The following is a 7,446-nucleotide window of genomic DNA, read 5'->3' on the forward strand; positions in this document are numbered from 1 at the left end:
GGATGTCTTAATATTTAGAGGGATGTTTTGTTATTTAGAGGGATGTCTTAATATTTAGAGGGATGTCTTGTTATTTGGAGGGATGTCTTAATATTTAGAGGGATGTCTTGTTATTTAGAGGGATGTCTTGTTATTTAGAGGGATGTCTTGTTTTTTAAAGGGTTGTCTTGTTATTTAGAGGGATGTCTTGTTATTTAGTGGGATGTCTTGTTATTTAGAGGAATGTCTTGTTATTTAAAAGGGATGTCTTGTTATTTAGAGGGACGTCTTGTTATTTAGTGGGATGTCTTGTTATTTAGAGGGATGTCTTGTTATTTAGAGAGATGTCTTGTTATTTAAAGGGATGTCTTAATATTTAGAGGGATGTTTTGTTATTTAGAGGGATGTCTTAATATTTAGAGGGATGTCTTGTTATTTGGAGGGATGTCTTAATATTTAGAGGGATGTCTTGTTATTTAGAGGGATGTCTTGTTATTTAGAGGAATGTCTTGTTATTTAAAAGGGATGTCTTGTTATTTAGAGGGATGTCTTGTTATTTAGTGGGATGTCTTGTTATTTAGAGGGATGTCTTGTTATTTAGAGAGATGTCTTGTTATTTAAAGGGATGTCTTAATATTTAGAGGGATGTCTTGTTATTTAGAGGGATGTCTTAATATTTAGAGGGATGTCTTGTTATTTGAAGGGATGTCTTAATATTTAGAGGGATGTCTTGTTATTTAGAGGGATGTCTTGTTATTTAGAGGGATGTCTTGTTTTTTAAAGGGTTGTCTTGTTATTTGGAGGGATGTCTTAATATTTAGAGGGATGTCTTGGTATTTAGAGGGATGTCTTGTTATTTAGAGGGATGTCTTAATATTTAGCGGAATGTCTAGTTTATTAGAGGGATGTCTTGTTATTTAGAGGGATGTCTTGTTATTTAGAGGGATGTCTTGTTTTTTAGAGGGTTGTCTTGTTATTTGGAGGGATGTCTTGTTTTTTTAGAGGGTTGTGTTGTAATTTAGATGGGATGTCTTGTTATTTAGAGGCATGTCTTGTTATTTACAGGTATGTCTTGTTATTTAGAGGGATGTCTTAATATTTAGAGGAATGTCTTGTTATATAGATGGATGTCTTGTTATTTAGAGGGATGTCTTGATATTTAGAGGGATGTCTTGTTTTTTAGAGAGATGTCTTGTTATTTAGAGGGTTTTTTTGTTTTTTAGAGGGTTGTCTTGTTATTTGGAGGGATGTCTTGTTATTTAGATTGATGTCTTAATATTTAGAGGGATGTCTTGTTTTTTAGAGGGATGTCTTGTTATTTAGAGGGATGTCTTGTTATTTAGAGGGATGTCTTGTTATTTAGAGGGATGTCTTGTTATTTAGAGGGATGTCTTGTTATTTGAAGGGATGTCTTAATATTTAGAGAGATGTCTTGTTATTTAGAGGGATGTCTTGTTATTTAGAGGGATGTCTTGTTATTTAGAGGGATGTCTTCATATTTGGAGGGATGTCTTGTTATTTAGAGGGATGTCTTGTTATTTAGAGGGATGTCTTAATATTTGGAGGGATGTCTTGTTATTTAGAGGGATGTCTTAATATTTAGAGGGATGTCTTGTTTTTTAGTGGGATGTCTTGTTATTTAGAGGGATGTCTTGTTATTTGGAGAGATGTCTTTTTATTTAGAGGGATGTCTTGTTTTTTAGAGGGTTGTCTTGTTATTTGGAGGGATGTCTTGTTTTTTAGAGGGTTGTCTTGGTATTTAGAGGGATGTCTTGTTATTTAGAGGGATGTCTTGTTATTTAGAGGGATGTCTTCTTATTTGGAGGGAAGTCTTGTTATTTGGAGGAATGTCTTGTTATTTAGAGGGATATCTTGTTATTTGGAGGGATGTCTTGTTATTTAGAGGGATGTCTTGCTATTTAGAGGGATGTCTTTTTATTTGGAGGGATGTCTTGTTATTTAGAGGGATGTCTTGTTATTTAGAGGAATGTCTTGTTATTTAAAAGGGATGTCTTGTTATTTAGAGGGACGTCTTGTTATTTAGTGGGATGTCTTGTTATTTAGAGGGATGTCTTGTTATTTAGAGAGATGTCTTTGCGACGCTGCTTTTCTGCACTGGAAAAAAAATATTAAATATTAAAAGTGCAGTCGGTCGCAACCGTTTGCCGGGGATAGCTCAGCCTACGATGGCTGGGTAATATTCCAGGGTCTGCGACAAGGTCAGGGAAACCACTAGGCCAAAAGCCGGGTCTAACCGGTATAGGACTGGCTCATACACGGGCACTGTGAACAAGTCAAAAACAAGTCACCAAAACAAACGTGCAATAATCACTACCAGGCCTACGCCGATTCTCCACACTCCTAAGGGGTCGTTGCTGACTACGCAACTCGGGCTTCGTTCTAACTATCCAATAGTTAAGCCCAGAGTGCCTAAAACACGGTGAGTTACACGACGACTTGCCAATAAAAACCACAACGCGTGTTATCACCAGGCGGGGTCTACTAGGCCACTAAACTGCAATACACAACTCTAATGCCCAAGCTAAGAATCAAACAGTTCACTCAATAATCGTACCACATAATAATATACAAGTACACTATAGGTAGAGTGACTACACCACTAGTAGCTGGTCTCAATAAATACCAAGCCAAACAAGCAAAACTAAATGGCAATTGCACTATTAAAATATTGAGCTACTTAGTAGCAGATAAATAAATATTAAATACGTTCCAAACACTAGATAAATATATTATCTGATAGCCGGTACTCCGCTATCCAAGCTACCAAGATAACGTGTTGGACTACCAAACAAGCTGTTTAAGTTAAATTGAAATAATTAAATGATTAATCAACACCAACCCTACTGCTACTACCACTACTGCTACTATATCAACGTTATATTACTTAGCTGGGCTTCTGTTAATAGGCTAATAATATTAGCTACTAGCCTACTGGCCACGTGCTTCCAACTACGCACGCTAAATCGTGCAGCATAGGTTTGTCGGGCCTCAAGAGTTATTAGTAATATAACTAACTCTTGGTACAACGCAAAATAATAACTACTACAGTCAATAAATTATATTATTTGCGCTCTAGCACCTGCCCAGAACCGTCAGGAATATACTTTAATATTATTCCTGACTAATATAAATCCTAACTACCGTCAGGCTTTGACCAGCACGATTACAACTCTAACTCTCGCAATAAAATCAGATATTAATATATCAAACTAATAATATCAAGTCGTCCACTCACCACAAGTGGGTCACTGACTCACTACCCAACTTGACACCAACACGCCTTGAGCACCAATATCACACCGATGTCACCAAAGCACTCCTCTCTACGTACACCACTGGACGTCTCACTAGACACACGCTATCCTCACTGACCGGGATCCACGACTCGAATGTCCCTGTCCTAGACTGTCCTGAGAAACTAGGATATCCCAGGCTTATCGGCACTGATAAGCCGGGTCAAAGGGCGCTCACTAGCTTCGCCACCTCCGCTTGCTGATGCTAGCAATAGGTGCGCGGTCAAATAGCAAATATTTACCCCCCTAGGAAAAATAACTCGTTACATCCCCTACTTACATCGGGATGAAAAAAAAGAAAACGGCCAAAAGAAAAAAAAAATTTGAACTCCGGCCAAAACAAAATACTCAAGCCCCTAACCCAATGGTGAATCCTACACCACAGGTCTCAAACTCAAAATAAAGAAAAATTCTTCTACTCGCCGCTACCAGCCAACATGGTGCTGAATGATTTGGCATCAGGAACCAGACGGGGATTTCCATTGCAAGGGCCTTCGGGGTCTGCGTCACCAATTTTGACACTGTCTATGCGGCCACCTTGGCCAGAACAGTCATCACCCACGCCCATTCTTACTACCTCTGTCCCACATGTCACCAATCTGAGGTCTCGGATGACATCCATACCCAGAATCATGTCCGTGGTGAGAGTGGGGACATACAAGGCATCTCCTATCCACCGTCTTCCCGCAGCTTCTCCTGCTAGCCGAAACGAATACTCGGCCGTTGACTGTGTCCCATCTGCCATCCTTAGAGGAGCGGTAATCTTACAAGGCTCAATCCCCTGGCGTCGAAGATGTTCGGCGACTCCTCGCCCAACCAGGTTAACTACGGACCCAGTGTCCAATAACGCCTTAAAAACGCTGCCCATCAGCACAACTTCAACAAAGGGCCTTGTCTCCGAAACCAGCCGTTTCTCATCTACTCCACCAACCAGGCTGTTTAGTTTTCCGAGCCACTCGGACCACTCTTCTGAGGTCGTTCGTTTTCGGTGGCCTTGCCCAGTTGACCTCCTGATGTCTGAGCTGGCCTGCCGTTTCCCTCACGACATCCACACTGGTTCACAGTAAGACCGGGTTTTCCACACCCAAAACAGGAGACGGTCCTCAGTTTGCCACAGCCTCTGGCAAAGTGACCAATCTCCTGGCACCTAAAACAACGTACATCCTTTGCACCATCTGCAACTTCCCTAGTCATTACGGGCCTTTGTTCACGGACCCGGTTAGAGTCAAAATCTACTCGCTGTCCAATCGACTTATCCTCAAGAGATGGTCTCTGAAAATAATGTCTTTCAACCGCGGCCGTTTCATAATATTTCTCAGCCTTCTTCTTTGGAACATAGGCGGTTTCCAAAACCAGCGCTACGTTTGGTGAAGGAGGAGGTCGGAAGGCGGCCTTCTCTCGCAAATAGGCCTCATAATCTTCAGCCAACTCCACCATCTCGGCCAGGTTGCTGAAGTCACGCCGGCGTACCATCAGCTTGTACTCTGGACGCATATTATTGTAGATTAGGTCCAATCTACCATGCTCCGACAACGTACCGCTACGTCTAAGCAAGGTACTTATGGCAACAACGTAGTCCCGGAAGTGCTCGGTCTCACCCTGCGTCCATTTCCGGATCTCCTCATCCAAGTTCCTCCAATATCCTGGCGGGAAGAACTGGATTTCAAACTGATGCCGGAAAGCTTCGAATGAATACAGGAGCTCCTTACAATTCCTGTACCATAGAAGCGCTGAACCTTGCAGCAGCTCCGGTAGCGCTCTGAGCAGGTCCTCTGATGATACGGAGTAGGACACCATCAGCTCTTCTAGGCGCTCCAGGAATGACACTGGGTCTCGTCGGCCATCAAACCTCAAACCCCACTTCCGTACCGTGTTACATATCTTGGAGCAGTCCTTTGGCTCCACCCTGCTGGCCTCATTTGAGAGCATATCCGAGCCTTGAGGCAGCTCCAAGCTAGAAGGCCGGGCTGGTCTCTCAGAACTATCATTGGGCCGCTGCCATCCCTCGGGTCTACTAGGTAACCCAAAGGTAGGCATTGGAGCAGCCACAACAGGGGACGTAGGGTTGGCGGGTCTTTCGAACCCATAGCCGACCCCATTACTCGGCAAGCCCCTCGCCTGTCGCACCACCAATGCAAGTTGTTCGCGAAGAGTCCGGGTATCAGTCTCCAAAGACAACCCAAGAATCTCTTTGACCGCCTCTAACTCCCTGCTAATTCCCACTACCTCGGCTTGGTCAGATTCCGTATTACCCAGTACCTGAGGTACGGTTCTCGGGGGGTCAGGAAGCTCCACAGTTGTAGTAGCCGGCGGTACATATGTAGGTGCAGCAGCCCCAGCCGTACACAGCCTATCATCGCTATACCGACGGGCATTCCGCTGCTTCCAAAACGACGAGAATCGCTGCCGTAATTCCGCAGAAGTACCAGTGGTCACCAAACCATACTGGTCCATCGTTCTCATGAGCTCCCCCTTCGAGAGGTCATAGATCCAACCCACGCGACCGTCCCGGGGCTGCGACCCCAAGGACATAGTCGCTGGCGCGGAATAGGTCAACGAAGTTGTCACCGTCGTAGCCACTACCGAAGAAACTGTCGGCCAAACGGGCGAAGACGCCGGCCACAATGACGATGTCGTCATCACCGACAGTTCGGAGCCAACCCCAGAACTAGTCGTAGCAATAGCAGACGTAATAGGCGTACCGCCCAGCACAGACGTCGTACTCGTAGTCACAACCATATTTAAAATTCAAAACACCACGACAAATCCGCAAAAATAAGGGCGTAACCAATTAAAATATATTTAACACCGTTATAATAAATCAAACCAATTATAGGTATGAAAGTCAAACCACAAATACACAATAAGGGTTCTCACTCAAATAATATTCAATGATAAGGCTCAATTAATTAGCAAAATCAAAATTACTAACTAACATCTATGTATACAACCACTAAATAAATTAGGGTTCACAACACACCACGCTGTAACAGAAAACAGGTTAGGCCTACCCAACCGACTATAAAATCACAGCAGGTCTGCCTAAAACTCTGCCCGGATAGCTCAGTCGGTAGAGCATTAGGCTTTTAACCTAAGGGTCCAGGGTTCGAGTCCCTGTTCGCAGGCGCCATCTTGCGACGCTGCTTTTCTGCACTGGAAAAAAAATATTAAATATTAAAAGTGCAGTCGGTCGCAACCGTTTGCCGGGGATAGCTCAGCCTACGATGGCTGGGTAATATTCCAGGGTCTGCGACAAGGTCAGGGAAACCACTAGGCCAAAAGCCGGGTCTAACCGGTATAGGACTGGCTCATACACGGGCACTGTGAACAAGTCAAAAACAAGTCACCAAAACAAACGTGCAATAATCACTACCAGGCCTACGCCGATTCTCCACACTCCTAAGGGGTCGTTGCTGACTACGCAACTCGGGCTTCGTTCTAACTATCCAATAGTTAAGCCCAGAGTGCCTAAAACACGGTGAGTTACACGACGACTTGCCAATAAAAACCACAACGCGTGTTATCACCAGGCGGGGTCTACTAGGCCACTAAACTGCAATACACAACTCTAATGCCCAAGCTAAGAATCAAACAGTTCACTCAATAATCGTACCACATAATAATATACAAGTACACTATAGGTAGAGTGACTACACCACTAGTAGCTGGTCTCAATAAATACCAAGCCAAACAAGCAAAACTAAATGGCAATTGCACTATTAAAATATTGAGCTACTTAGTAGCAGATAAATAAATATTAAATACGTTCCAAACACTAGATAAATATATTATCTGATAGCCGGTACTCCGCTATCCAAGCTACCAAGATAACGTGTTGGACTACCAAACAAGCTGTTTAAGTTAAATTGAAATAATTAAATGATTAATCAACACCAACCCTACTGCTACTACCACTACTGCTACTATATCAACGTTATATTACTTAGCTGGGCTTCTGTTAATAGGCTAATAATATTAGCTACTAGCCTACTGGCCACGTGCTTCCAACTACGCACGCTAAATCGTGCAGCATAGGTTTGTCGGGCCTCAAGAGTTATTAGTAATATAACTAACTCTTGGTACAACGCAAAATAATAACTACTACAGTCAATAAATTATATTATTTGCGCTCTAGCACCTGCCCAGAACCGTC

General features: G+C 43.1%; 1 non-coding gene across 1 annotated transcript; it reads left to right on the top strand.

Moving 5' to 3' along the window:
- The first annotated feature begins 6,343 nt into the window (after positions 1–6,343).
- Trnak-uuu (transfer RNA lysine (anticodon UUU)) lies at positions 6,344–6,418 on the top strand. The gene has a single exon. It is a non-coding gene; the product is annotated as a tRNA-Lys (tRNA).
- The last annotated feature ends 1,028 nt before the right edge of the window (positions 6,419–7,446 follow it).

The sequence above is a fragment of the Macrosteles quadrilineatus genome, unplaced genomic scaffold (assembly GCF_028750875.1).
Source record: "Macrosteles quadrilineatus isolate MER2022 unplaced genomic scaffold, UCM_ALF_1.0 Scaffold_61__1_contigs__length_717006, whole genome shotgun sequence".
Taxonomy (NCBI): Eukaryota; Metazoa; Arthropoda; class Insecta; order Hemiptera; family Cicadellidae; genus Macrosteles; species Macrosteles quadrilineatus.